Source organism: Tamandua tetradactyla, chromosome 3, assembly GCF_023851605.1.
Source record: "Tamandua tetradactyla isolate mTamTet1 chromosome 3, mTamTet1.pri, whole genome shotgun sequence".
Taxonomy (NCBI): Eukaryota; Metazoa; Chordata; class Mammalia; order Pilosa; family Myrmecophagidae; genus Tamandua; species Tamandua tetradactyla.
In genome coordinates this window covers 82,955,868-82,970,937 of record NC_135329.1, presented here as the reverse complement: position 1 = coordinate 82,970,937, position 15,070 = coordinate 82,955,868, and the positions used below count along the sequence as shown (strand labels likewise).

The following is a 15,070-nucleotide window of genomic DNA, read 5'->3' as shown; positions in this document are numbered from 1 at the left end:
ATCTAAATAACATCATCTGGGAGTACCACGAACAGAAAAATTCTCAATGGAAGCCACAAGAAAGGCTTTTGGATGACATTACATTTCACCTAGACCTTTGTGCTATTCATCTTGCAGTATCTGACCCCAGTATAATTTGGTTCAAAAACAATTGGACTTTAATTCTTGTTTTTTCTTTAACCTTTCTTAAACATTTTTTATTGTGAGACATAGTACATATATATAAGCAATGAATTTCAAAGTACATTGTAACAAGTAGTTATAGAAAAGATTTTAGAGTTTGGTATGTGTTGCAATCCCACAATTTTGAGTTTTTCCTTCTAGCTGCTTCAAGACACTGGAGACTAAAAGAAATATCAACATAATGGTTCAGCAGTTATACTGATTTGTTAAATCCTATCTTCTCTGTTACAACTCTTCTTTCTCCTATGATCCGTCTCCCAATCTTTAGGGGTATTTGGGCTATGCCTATTCTAACTTTTCCATGTTGAAAAGGGGTGTTGATAGTATGTGATAAGGGGATAGGGTTAGTGATGTTCTTGGAGAGGCTGGCCCCTCAGAGTTTCAGGATGTATCTAGCCTAGGAACCCTTCTGGAGGTTTTAGGTCTCTGGAATATAATCTTAGCATGTGAAACTTTTACAGAATCTCAGATAGAGCCCTAGCAAAACTTTAGGTTTGACAGGAATCGCTTTCATTGGGGTTGAACAAACCATGGCAAATGGTAAAATCTAGCTGAAGCTAGCTTTAGAGTAGCCTCCAGAATAGCCTCTTGATTCTATTTGAACTCTTTCAGTCACTGATACCTTTTTTGTTACATTTCTTTTCCCCCTTTTGGTCAGGAAGGTGTTGTCAATCCCATAGTGCCAAGGCCAGGCTCATCCCTGGGAATTATATCTCACATTGCCTGGCAAACTTTTACCCCTGGACATCATGTCCCAAAAGGGTAATGATTTTACTTGCCAAGTTAGGCTTAGAGAGAGAGAGGCCACATCTAAGCAACAAAGGAGGTTTTTTGGAAGTAACTTTTAGGCATAACTATAGGTAGGTTTGGCTTCACTGCTACAAAAATAGGCTTCACAAGAGCAAGCTCAAGATCAAGGACTTGGCCAATTGAATTTGGAGTCCCTGATGTTTGAGACAGTATCAGGAGGTTCCCTGGTGGTAGAGCTTAAAGGCTATATATTTTTTCCTCCCATCCCCCAAGGAACTTGGTTAATACTTTACAATTATTTGCTTAAAACACTCTGGGATATATCCAGGTATTACATCAATCTATATAGAATTACAAACCCTCACTCTCATTCTGGGTTCCATGTGTTTGGGTTGTTTAAACAGGCTCTCCAGACAAGTTGAGTTGAATTATGTTCTACAGAAAATGTGGTTTTGGACAAAATAAACTTCTCTTCCTTTGGTCTCATTGGGTAGATGAAGTTCTAAAATACAGACAATTGTCCTCCATACTCCTGTATTCTGATTTACCTTAGCCCTGACCTGATCAGCTTCATTCTTATCACTAATTGAAGCCTGATCTCTTTTTCAATTTCTTTAACAAGAAGATTAATCTACCTCAAGAAACTAGAGAAAAGACAAGCAAAATAGTTTCTTTTCTTCTTTGTTGTGTGAGGAATGGTGGCTTCCAGAGCTGCAGAACTCCTGAGTCTCAGGTGTCACACAGGTAGTCAGAATTCCAGGGAAATATCAGGTTATGTGTATATCGCACAGAACCTCAATATCTGGGAATACTTACAGCTCTGGACTAAATGTGATTCCAATAAGAGCTTACAGTCTAAGCCTCTTTAAAACTATTTTACTTTACTTTTTTTCTAGTTCCTTGAGGTAGATGAATCATTTGAGATGTTTCTCTTTTCAAATTTAGTGCTGCAGAATTTCCTCTCACCACTGATTTAACTTCATCCCACATATTTTAATTTGGTACATTTTCATTTTAACTTTTTTATTTTGTTGTATGTGTTTCCTTATTTTTTTGATAATTATTCTTTGCCATATGGATTATTTAGATGTGCATTGTTTAGTTTTCCTTTGATTGGAGATTTTCCTGTTGTTTTCCCATTTATTCAATGGTCAGAAAACACGCTTTTAATGATTTCAATTCTTTTAAATTTCTTAAGATTTTATTTGATGGCTTAGGTTATATACCATCTTGTTGAATGTTTCATGGGCTTTTGAAAAAGAGGTATTCTGCTTGTTAGGTGGAGAGTTCCATGTGTCAGTTAGAGCCTACCATTTGTGTTGTTTGGATCCATTATATATCCTTGCTGATTTTCTGTACAGTAGTTCTATCAGTTGCTGAGACTGGCATATTGCCACCCTTACTTCTAACCATGGATTTGCCTATTTTCTCATTTTAGATCCATCAGGTTTTGCCTCGTATATTTTGTGGCTCTATCTTTGGAAAGTATACAGTTAAGATTTTTATGACTTACTCATCAATCTTTTCATCATTATTTAGTTTCCATCTCTCATTGTACTAATTTTTTTGTTCTGAGACCTATTTTATCTGCTATTAATATAGACATTCTTGCTCTTTTTAAATTAATTGTACCTGATATAACTTTTTCCATCCTTTTACCTACTTTTGTCATTGAATTTTAAGTTAGTTTTCTTGTAAAAAAAAGCATAGTTGGTTCACTATTTTTAATATCTTTTCTGACAATTTCTGTCTTTTCATTTTGGTGTATTTAGGTAATTTTCATTTAAGGTAATTTGTGTATGTTAGGGCTGAAGTCTAGCATTTTATTATTTGTTCTGTTTCTCTTTTTCCTATTTTTCTATTTGTTTTCCTGTTCATTATTTGGGCATATTTTTAGAATTCCATCTTCATTTATTTTTATGTTTGCATGTATCACTTTGTAATCTTTCTTAATGGTTGCTGTGGTTATTACTTGTGTGACTTATCACAGTCTAGCTGATATCATCATTTTACCATTATATGTGCAGTGTGGAAATTTACTTCCATCCCAATTCCTTTATACTTCCCATTTTCTAAACCATCATATCTAATTTTGTTATAATTATTCTTTCAACTACTGCATATGATTTTGAAAACTCATGAAGAAGATAGTCCATAGTATTTATCCCTCTCAGCTCTTTGACTTTTTTTCTTTCTTCCTGAAACTCAGAGCTTTCTACTTTTATCATTTCCTTTCTGTCTGAATAACTTCATTTGCCGTTATTTAAGAATATTTCTGCTAGTGACAAAATCTTTTATTTTTTTTCTCATCTGAAAATGTCTATTTCCTCTTGGGTTTTCACTGTTGCCAGTTTGTGCTGCTTTGGGGAGAGGAGGCTTCCTGGGGTGGCTGTCTGTGGCCTCCAGGTGAGAGAAGGGAGTTTCTGCATGGAAACAATGAGGATAATGCTCCTTGCAGTTTCCCCAGTCTCTGGGTGGGGAAGTGGAGTTTCAGGGAAGAAAAGCATTGTCTGGTCTTCATTTTGTGGTCAGATCTCCCTCTGTGACCCACTTCTGTAATTCTGGTAAGGTTGATAGTAAAGGACCCACTTAGAATTCCTTTAATTACTGATATTAAGCATAGAGCCCAAGAACTTCTTCCTATAAATTTTTATTTCCTTCCATGACCCCATCTTTGTTGGGGGAGTGCAGTTTCAGGGATAGTGTTCTTCTCAGAAATGTAATAAACACTGGAGGAACCCCGGCAGTCCCCTGCCCCTCCCACATGTGCAAAATTGGTTTTGCTAAGAGTTGAGGTGTGAAGATCACAGCCTTCAACATGTCTCAGGTGTTAAGAGTTGCACCCATGGAACATGGTCAGAGCCCCGTTGGGGTGGGTCCTCTGCTGTGTGGTGTGGCTATGAACCATCATAGGTTGGAGAAGGCACAGTATGTTCTCATTCCTCCAGAGCCTCTCCTCAGAATGGGTCATCTTGTGGAGCTGGGGATATAGGAGGGACATCATGCCCACCACCTTCAAGGAGCTCAGTCTAGTGAAGAGGGAAAACAGAACAGGCAGTGGCAATGTAGTAGGTTCAGAATTAGGGGAGAAGCAGTTGTGGGTGACAAGGTGGCAAGGAAGCAACATGGTAGTGATTGGAGGTGAGGTGTTCTGAAACGTGTGCTGCTTCCACCAAGCCTTTTAAACACAATAAGATGCTTTAACTATGCAACAAAGAGAAGGAGAGGCATTTCAGCAGAAAGAGCAGCATGGGTGAAAACATGAGGGGATTTTGCATGGTGCTTTTAGCAGAGATGAAGGCTGAGGAAAAGGTGGGGAAACTTGAACCCCATGAAGTACAGGGCACTGATTGAGCTTGGATTTTCTGCAAGGGCAGGAAGAAGGAGCAGGAATCCCATTCCAGGTACCAAAACAGCATGGGGTTCAATAGTTTATGCCCTACTGCTGTACACTCCATGTTATGAGAAAGGATATCATGAAAACTCTTTCTTATCTAGGAGATGCTTCCAGATGTCCCTTCCTCCATTTCAATTCACATGTGTCTTTTTAAGTTCTTTTAACCTCATTCAGGTCACAAACTCTTTAGAATCTGTCAAGAACTATAGACTGTGTTTGGGGAAATACACATACATGTATAAATACATGTGCAATGTTTTATACAATTTTAGGAGCTTTATGTTTGCTGAAATTTATCTGTAGACATCAGGATTGGTTACTGTAATGTAAAAACTAGATTCTGACAAGTTCCTATGCTCATTAAGCCTCTCAGTTTGCATCAGGAATGCATGTATCACCCACGCTAAGGTAGAAAGACAGATGATATACAGGAGAGAGACAGTAGATAAAATGCTCTGGGTATTCCAAGGACATGACAACATCTGAATGAAAAGGAAAATTCAAACCCTGATACTTTACTGACCATATCTCATGCTTTCCATCAGGCATTTCATCTATGTGCACACACCCTGCATGTCTTGAACCATAGTTTTTCAACCAAATCCAATTGGCTTCCCTGACGTATCTCCACTACCTGTCCACCTAGTGTGGGGTATCTATACTGTGCTACTTGCTATGAACACCGTGTCCTGCAATGAAATCAAGTTGAGGACACCTGCTTTGTCATGACTACAGTGAGATTCCTGTTTGGAAATTATCCCAATGCCACATTGTAGCTGATACAAATGATATCAGAAGCGCTCTGCATCCGAGCACCTTCTTGCTTACATTTTTTTAAACAGGACTTTGAGTGCATGTGTGTTTTGGGAACTAATGTTTGGAAGAGCAAATAATTCATTCTTAAATTCGACGTGCAGATAGCACTATTTATATCTATTGCCTTTTTGCTCTGGCATATATCAAAATTTATTGCTAATTCAATGTCAGAATTTCCCCTTGCTTTTTTTAAGTCCATAAAAGATTCTTAGAGCAATAAATCTTGATAATCACCACAGTTTAAATCAATATCTGTTTATTACCTATCATGTATGAGTCAATATTTCTACAATTCAAATATGTAGCTACCTGGATACCAAATTTCTAAGGATGAAAGTCCAGCAAAGTGACTGTTATGATGCAAAGGTTTTGTTTTATCTGCTTTTAAAGTTGAATGTGATGAAATTAGATAGACAAAGTTGGATGTCCCTCAAAGCCAAAGAAAATATGTCCTATTTCCTCTTTGAACTCCTTCTTGAGATTCCTTTTGATGTCTTTTGAATTTTGAAATCCTCACCAAAGCAGCTGACCCAGATAGCCAGTCAAGCCCTCTAGTTCATTAGTTTGACACAATAGGAAATAAAGCCATCTACCCAAAACCCACATCTGTTAAGAAGGGCAAGCCCTCATCCATAATAAGAGTCAAGATAACTTCCTATTTATGCCTATGAAAATTGTTTGCCATCCCTAGAAACCCCAAGCTACTTCCATTCTTGCAAGTGATTTGGCTTCCTTCCCTGCAGCAAAATTTTTATGTCCAAAATAAAATGTTATACTTTGTAAACTCGACTATGATTTGTCTTTCACAAGTTTGGAGGCTCCAGTAGGATATAGAAGGTGCCTTCTGGGGCTGTGGACACCAGAGACCAACACATGAGGTGCCCACAAAAAAACCCCTTGTAACTCTGTCCAGTCCCCTAGCTAACTCCTTACTATATCTGAACTCCACAGTTTGCTTTGAGTTTAATTGCCTTTTATTTGGAACTTTGGTTTAGGTACCTTTGGTTTGGTATTGATTTAGGTTCTATCATCATAGAGACATAGGTTTGGGGAATCCATAAGACCCAACAAGCCAACTCCAAACTTGGGTCACCAGGCAAGCAGCTTGACAGTTCTCTCACTCCTGTATAATGAGGCTCCTTTTCTACCCTGAATTAGTTCTGGACAACCATCTGGTATTTCCACTCTCCAGGGGATTCTGTTAAGTTCAGAGTGATATCCAAATGACTGAGACAAAAGCCTGGGGCCCAAGACATTTCTTCCAAGGGCAACAAAAACGGGTCCTTCTGCTCTAAATCTCCCTCTCCTCTTCCTGTGTTAAAACACCTCTGCTTCTTATATATACTTGCTTTATGGACCTGGGGCTTTCAAGTCAGAATGGATCTGAAGGATGATTTGTCTTTGTAGTGGCCACTTTGAGAAACTTTAAAGAACAAAACTGTGGACTTGAGAGACCCTTAAAAAAGGAGGAAGAGTCCAAGATTGATACTTGGAAGTTGATAGGGGACAATCTGCCTTCACAAAAGCTTCACTTACAGGTTCATTAGAAAAAGAAAAGGCAAAGAAAAAAAAAAAAAGAAAGTAGAACAAAGGTGAAAGAACTCCAAGTGAAACCTATAGCTCCCCATCTTGCTGTATCAAGCCCTTCCCCCATGGCTGTCCTAACTAGTTTCTCTTGATCCCTTGAGGGAAAATGATTTAGTCCAGACAGTTTAAAGATGAAGCCTTCTATAGAAACTGTATGCCCACTAGAGCAGAATTTAAACCTGAACCTGAACTGAATTAAGAGCTGTAATGAAAGATTTCCCCAAATAACACAGAAATAATTATGAAAGCATTCAGAATTCTTTTGAGTTCATGTGGTCCAGGGCTACCTGACCCTTATCAGCTTATACACATGTTGGTGATGTTACCAGACAAAGGTGGTGGATTCTTTGCCCAGTGCACGCAATAACCAATTCCTAAGATACAAGGGTTTAAAGAGAGAAAGGGTTTATTGCTAGGCATGAGACAGGAGATCAGACAGTCTTTCGGCCTAAAATCTACCTCCCTAAACAGTAGTAATTCTGATAGTTTTATAGTGTAAAAACATGGGGGCAGCTTTTAGGATAATGAGCGCAATGGTTCCAGATGATGTAATTAGAGGTGATCTAATTATTGAGCATGCACAGATTGATTACATGCTTAGTTGCAGAACCTATGTAAGAAAATGTTGGCCTTAATATATGATGGGTATGATTTCTAGTATTATAATGAGATATAGTGACTCATAGGTTAAAGTCTAAGCTACTGTGCATATCAGGGAGGCCTATTTTGGTTAGATCCAGTTTCAGTTATCAAAGTAACTTTGGACTGGGGGGTGGGCTTGCCCAAGGTCCCTCATTAATAAATATCTTTAGTGATCACAAGACTCCAAAGTCAAAAATCAGATTAAAAGGGTTCAAGTGAGGTTCAGTCACAGGGCACATGGTAAAGGCTATACAACCATTATCTGAGATCAAGACAGCTGGGTTGCAGTACAGGGATTTCAGGTATTTCCCTCTGTCTACTCCAATATGCCAGGAGGCAAAAAGGAATCTCTATATAGTGATTCAGCAACCACAATCATCCCTTAAATCCTAGTTTCTCAGTTACAACTTCTGCATCTTATTGATAATTATCTCTCAATCTTGAATGATATCTTGGTGATGACTCATATAATTTCCTCATACTGAAAAAAGGCATGTTGACATTATAGGGCAGAATGATGATACTGGTTGTTGTTCTTGAAGAGAGTTGAGTTTCAAAGCTTATCTGGCATTGGAACAATTCAGAGATTTAAATCTCTTGAAAACAAACTTAATAAGTAAAACTTTCATAGAAGCCAGGGTATCCTTTAGGTTTTCCAGGGATACTGTTGGTTGGGATTTGTCATACTATGGCAATTTGCAATATCTTGCTGAAACTTGCCTTAGAGTAACCTCCAGGATGACCTCTTGTTTCAATTAAAAACTTTTTATCTAGTCCTTCAAGGGCCTTTGCAAATGCCTTTTCATTTTTTGCCTTGAATACTTTGAAATTCATCAGGATATAATATTAACTTGTACAGAATATCAAGATTTTATTTCTTTTTTTAGGTTCCATATCAAATAAAGATGAATTAGGTTGTTTAAATAAACTGATTTGACAAGTTACATTAGATAGCGTGCTTCAAAAAATTTTTAATTTTGGACAAAATTAATATCTCTTCTTTTGATCTCACACAAAAAAGTTACAGTTTAATACATGGACAATGTATTTTTTACCCTGTATTCTTTTTTTTTTTTTTACCATAGTCTTAACTAGAGCAGTATCATTCACATTTCTAATCCCAGTCTGATTTCTTTTTTCACTTTCTTTCACAGTTGCTGTTTGGAGTAAAATGCTGAATTTCAGAGCTGAAGACTTAACTCTGAGCCTCAGGTGACATACAAATACTTAAAATTCCAGGGAACTACCAGGTTATACAAAGAGCAAAGCATTTCAGAATTTAGAAATAATGATTTAAGCTCAAAAGTTAATGTGACTGCTGTAAAAGCTTACAGTCTAAACCCTAAGTTTCTTGCAAAAATTCTTAAATTGAGGTACTTTCAGAAATAAAAACATTTGACACATGTCTTATATTGACAAACCATAGCAGAGGTTTTTGGGTCTGTTTCACCCTTACACATTTACCAGAGTTATGTTAGTTAACAGGTAAAACATAATTTTTATATTTGTCCTGCCACTTTTTTAAAGTTTCTCCTTGTTGCAGATAAAGCTCTGACCTGTAGCTGACCACCTATATTTTTATAGAAGCATTAGAGCAAAGCAGTGCAACTGACAAGTAAATTTGGCTGTTTCCATGATCTGTAGGTTTTTCTAAGATAACTAAAACATGACTAATACATCATACTGTTGTTTAGCAAATCAGTATCAGGGTATAACATGGACAGTGAGAGTTTCATCAAAATTTAGAAATTTTATACAATCTCTAAATATATAAACATTTCACCCATGCAAATTAAGCTAACAAAAAATAGAAAATTCCTTTTAACCACTATAATACTACATAAATACCTCCTATGTAATATGTTAAACTATTTTGGCACCTCACTTTTACAAGGTGAAAGAACAAATTCTTTAAAAGATGATTTGTCTTATGAAATAAAGGATGATACAGTCAACATAAACATTAACAAGGATTTTATTATGATATAAAATTTTTGTCTTCTAGACAGCATACTGGGATGGCTAAGAAAAACTTTTTATAACTTTTCATTAAGAACACCAATTCACATTATTCTACAGAGAGCAAACTAAACTTTAGTTTTGTATGAATATATGATTTGACACAAAAGCTCTTTTTAAATAGAATATTTTAAAATAGAGTATTATAATCGGCTTATATTTTTAGTTATCATTGACTATGACATATATCCATATATCCATTCAGGGTTTGTAATCAGATACAAATAAAATTCAATTTAATTAGAAAATATAGTCATCTTTGTATGGAAAATAATTAAGATACTATCCATCCCTCCTATAACTTTTATTTATCCAGATTATATATAATCAGAAATAAATTTGATAAAAAATTCACAAAGCTCTTTGAACAATCTTACTTCCTTGCAATAACAGTTTTCATGAGGGGGAGAAGGAACAGAGATACTACAACATAATTGAAGAAGGAAAATTTTATGCTTGGGCTTGGAACACAAATAGGTATTTACATACTTTATATTCACAATAAACAAATGGTTACTTTACAATATGCCTAAAATTTCTCAGCCCAATCCAACACTACCTTCAAAGGTCAGAAGAGCCCAAGTTTAAAAATATAATCAGCTTTTTAATAATTAGGAGATTTATAGACCCCCCCCAAAAGCCCTCAAATTTCTCTCAACAATTTTCAAAGTCCTAAATAATACCAGTAATATTTTAGTTGACAAAATTATTATGGCTTCCTAAAAAAACAAACAAATGTGGAATGTGTAAGATGCAGCTATTTTGAATTACTTTCAATGTTCAAATTCTCTAAAGAATTTGTAGTCATAGAATTTACTTTAATGGAACAGTGCTGGCCTCAGGCAAAATTCATACTGGACATCTTGTCTAAAATAGCATTTTTTGAATACTCATGCTGACCACTGCACACACTCTATTCAATAAAATACACTTACAAGGCACTTACATTTTTGTTCTATTCACCCTTCTAATCCCAGAAGTCTATCTATAAAAATCTGCTTTCATGAAGGTCCTGGTGTCTGTCATGTAACATTAGTGTAAATTAAATTAACATATTAACCCTCCAAAAAAATTGTTATGGCTTCAAAAACACTAGTTCAGAGCATTATTTATTCAAATGCTACTTTCTTATTTAAAGGTCTTACAAGTGTCATCTCCTTTATGCAGTCTTCTTAGGTCATTCTTTATTTATCTGATTTATCTGCTTTTAAAATTCTTCCAGCATTTTTATTCTCTTATTACAACTGTCTTATACTATGCCCTTGTACAAGTAATTTTAACTGGAATATAAACTCTCTGAAGCTCAGAATCATGTCTTCCCTATTCACAACAACACTTAATAACAAAAATATACTGATTGACATTAACAAAGCTGCTACAAATTCAAAATTTTCCACATACTGAGGTAACAAATGGCAAAGTAACTAAAAAGTCAGATTTTTCAAAATCCAGTTAATCGGGGTAATAAAAAAATCTCATTTATATTTCTTACTAAACTTAAATGATTTCTTAAATAGCATATATTTGAAGCATCAGCATATCTTTTTTTTATTATATTTTATAGGTGTCATTATTACCAGGTACATTGTTCAGTTTATAAAACCTGTTTAGTTAGACTACTTTAAGAGGAATTTTGATAATGTACATATAATACTAGTTTATTTTATCAGAAAGCTTGTATAAATTTAGGAAGAACATAACTAAGCAGAATAGAATTGCATTTGTTTGATTCAAAAAGCTATCATGAAAACATCAATCAGACCAGACTTTGGAACTGCAATTTTTGCAGCTGTATTTATTTTTCCATTCCCTCCATGAGAGGTTAAAAAATGTTTTCATAATATCCTAAGATTATGAACAACCTTTAAAATACATTGACTATCAAACCCTTTAAAATATACTGCAATTGTTTAACTTGTTCAAAGCCTAAATCCAGGAAAACTTTTCCACATTTCTCAAAGACTATTCATTTCACTTACTAAAATTTGGTAATCAGATTTTATTCAGTTGCTCCTACGACCAAGGCTATTTATATTTTAATAATGATCATATTACTATGGTTACCATTATAAAGGTATTATTAGAAAAAATAATTGTAACAAGCATGGCTTATTCGACAGCATTTCTTCTATGCTTACCATTTCTAATCTACAGGCCCAATAGAAAAGTTTTAAATGAGGGCTGTGGGATTTACCTATGCCCTCATTTTAATTATTTCCAATTCTTAGATCTATTTTACTGAAAGCTGTGACCCAGACAACTGGAAAAGGTCTTTGCCTTCTCCAGAAGCAGCCCTCTGGTAGACTTCTGCTGCCTTAGGGAAATTCCGGGGGTGATTTCTTTCTACTGTCCAGGTTTATCTACAGTAACTACAAAACTAAGGCTTTGAACCCTGCTGCCCCAAGGGAATTTCTTCTGCTGAGACTCCTGAAGTACTAATTTATTTATATAAAAGCACTTACTCATTTTTAAGCAATTTAAAGAGAATTCTTTAAGATTTTTGTTAACTTGCTATTAACATCCGGATGTATAAGAATATTAATTGACTAGGCAGACAGACACACAAGGAACAGAAACACAGAAATACTTTTGAAAGAGACAAATAAAGGATTGAATACATTATCTTATCCTATTTCTGCCCTTTTGCAGAACAATTATAGAGCCATTCTCAGACCATTTCTCCCCTGATTGTGCCACAGAAATAAACCTTTTTGTCATAGACTCATAATTAAAATCTTTCCAACTTTTCAATACAGCCAAAAGGTTCCCATTTTAAACAGTTTCTCTAATCAGTAACCATTTAGGAACACTTGACCAATACAAGTGCAGTAAGAGACCAATTAAAAATTTAAAGACACAACACTGGGCAGGTGGCAGAGTTCTCGCCTGCCATGCCAGAGACCTGGGTTCGATTTCCAGTGCCTACCCATGCAAAAATGAAAGTATAAAGACACAACATTGTATATTTAAGCAACACCCCCATTAATAACTAGACCAACCACACCAATTAACAATTAAATAAGCATTAAACACTTACTTTATCTAGGTAACAGATTAACAATTAAATAAGCATTAATCATTGACTATACCTAGCTAACACACCAGTTAACAGGTAAACAGGCATACTCAATTTCATTAAATGCAAATTAATTGTTGGATGACTTATTTTCCAGGAGTATACACAATAGACAAATTCAAGGAGGGATACAGACCCTGCACAGGTCAGAGCCTCAAACCCCGTACAGAATGGTACCCAGCTAGGGGTAGAGGTCAGAGTAAAGATCACGGGGGGTCATTCAGGAAATAGGGCCCATCACACTAACTTTCTGTTCCACTTCTACCCTGACGACCCACTCACCCAGTCACGTGTCCAGACTTGGAACTGGAAATGGTTTCTCTCTTTGAAGCTTTTAGAGACACCAAAAATATCTGGAGTCCTGGCAGAACAGAGAAAAGCCTAATTGCCAAGCCTCTGGACTAAATATTATCCAGCAATTACAAAGGGCTTGGTTACTGCATTTACCTGCTCTGCTGGGGTTCCAGAACTTTGGACAGTAGAACTCCTTAAGAATCTTTGTCCCATTTGGTTGACAAACTGTTACCAAACAAAGGTGGGGGATTAATTTCTGATACACTCAATGATCAATTCCTGAGGCACTAGGGTTTCAAAGAGAAAAAGAGTTTATTGCTAGGTGTGAAGCAGGAGATAGATGGCCTATTGGCCCAAACATATGTCTCCACAAAGGGTAGTAATTCTGATAGTTTTATATTATCAAAAGATGAGTAGGTTTTAAGATAATGAACACAATGGCCCCAGATGTAATTAGAGTTGACCTAGTTATTGAATATGTGCAGATTGATTACATACCTACTCACAGAGCCGATGCAAAAAAATGGTGGTCTTCATATAATAATGGGCGTGATTTTTGGGTTAAAATCTAAGCTACTGTGCAAGTCAGGTGGGCCCATTTTGGTTAAATCCAGCTTTGGTTATCAAGATAACTTTGGACAGGGTGTGGGTTAGTTCTGGGGTGACCTAAGACCCTTTATTAATAAACATTAGGGGCTTTCTTTTGTGGTCATAAGACTCCAAAGTTGAAAAACCAGATAAAATGGGTATAAATGAGGTTCAACTGCAAAGTTTTCACAATTACAATGCACGCAAAAAAGGCTATACAATCATTATCAGAGATCAAGGCAGCTGGATAACAGTTCAGAGATTTCAGGTATTTCCTTCTGTCTACTCCAATATACCAGAAAGAAAAAAAGGAATATCTGTATGATTCAGCATCCACAATCTTTCTTTAAGTCCTGATTTCTTGGTTATGGTCAAAACCTCAGATGCTAAATACTGAATAGCAAAAGATGGTTGGACTGACCGTGAAAGGAACCTACAGTTTCCTCTTCTCACAATAAATCTGAGAGTCAAATAGGCTTGAGAAATAGAACAAAGTCTCTATAAGATTGCATGTGAAAGCAAGGAATTTGTTAAAAGTCTCCTCCACAAATTATGATAAGAAAGCTTTAGCCCTCACATTGAATAAATAATCTCCACTTGTCCCATCTGCCAAGAAAAAATTTCTGATAAAAATGTAAGAGTGGACTAAGGAGAGAAAGCTAGCTCTTTTATATAAATGAGAGTGTTTTGTATTTTTGTATTTCTGTTTTTTTGCATGTGACTTATGACTGGAAATGATTTACTTGAAGCTTTAAGCTCTCTGTATATGTCTGTCAGTATGTTTGATCTGTTTTCCTATTCCAGTTGGTAAAATCAAATTAACACATGGAAATCCTTCAAAGAATTCTATTCAAGTTGCCTAAAGATAAATAAGTGCTTATATATAAATTAATATTCCTAAAGTCTCAGAAATGAAGAAAACTGATTTTCTGATATTTCCAATGTAAAAAAGAGTACCAATAGATCTAGATCCAAGTGCTTTAAAAATCCATGGGCACATAATCTAGGTAAAACTTTAGCAAACAGACGACTTTAATATTGTTAAATAGAAACAGTTACGCCTTCTTAGTTATCAATGTTAAGTAAAATGCATGCATACAATTTTTTGTATGAATATGTTCTTCCTATATTTATACAGGCTTACCAATCAAATAACTAGCATTATATCTACTGGATGTTTTAAATGATGAAAAATGTAAAATTGAATAGTTATTTTGACAAACTTTATTTCAAGAGTTATTGTAATTTGTAGGATGTCAGCCTGAAGACAATTTCTAAGATCTTTGGGGGAACTTATATATGTAAGGTATGCAGGATACCTTTTTGTTATAGAAAAACAGTCCTAAAGTAAATTGACTGGTTGTGGCAGAATGAAAAACAGAAAAGTATAGGATAAACGTAAATGGATATAAAAAGTTATAGAAGGTTTGTGGAAGTGAATTTTATTTGTCATGGTTACCAATGACTAGGACTATTTCATTTTTATCACAGAAGTTGTGAATTTTAAAAAGCATCATGCATAAATACAGCATTCCTATAAACCACCCCACCACCAGCACATTTGCTTTAACCCATTAAAGAACATTTTTGTACTTGTACTATTAACTATAGTCTGTTGATACAGTAGGGTCCCCTGTGCAGTAGAGTTGTATATTTTGCCTTTTATTCTAATAATATGTACTTCCTAAAGTTTCCTCTTTTAACCACATTCAACTACA

At 35.5% G+C, this 15,070-nt stretch overlaps 1 long non-coding RNA gene across 1 annotated transcript in view; it reads right to left on the bottom strand.

Annotated features, from left to right (window-relative positions):
- LOC143676195 (uncharacterized) overlaps positions 1–12,926 on the bottom strand; it is a 264,759-nt gene extending 251,833 nt beyond the window's left edge. Inside the window, exon 1 of the long non-coding RNA XR_013171898.1 lies at positions 12,753–12,926. This is a non-coding gene — a long non-coding RNA (uncharacterized LOC143676195). The remainder of the gene's footprint in view (positions 1–12,752) is intronic.
- Between the last annotated feature and the right edge of the window lie 2,144 nt (positions 12,927–15,070).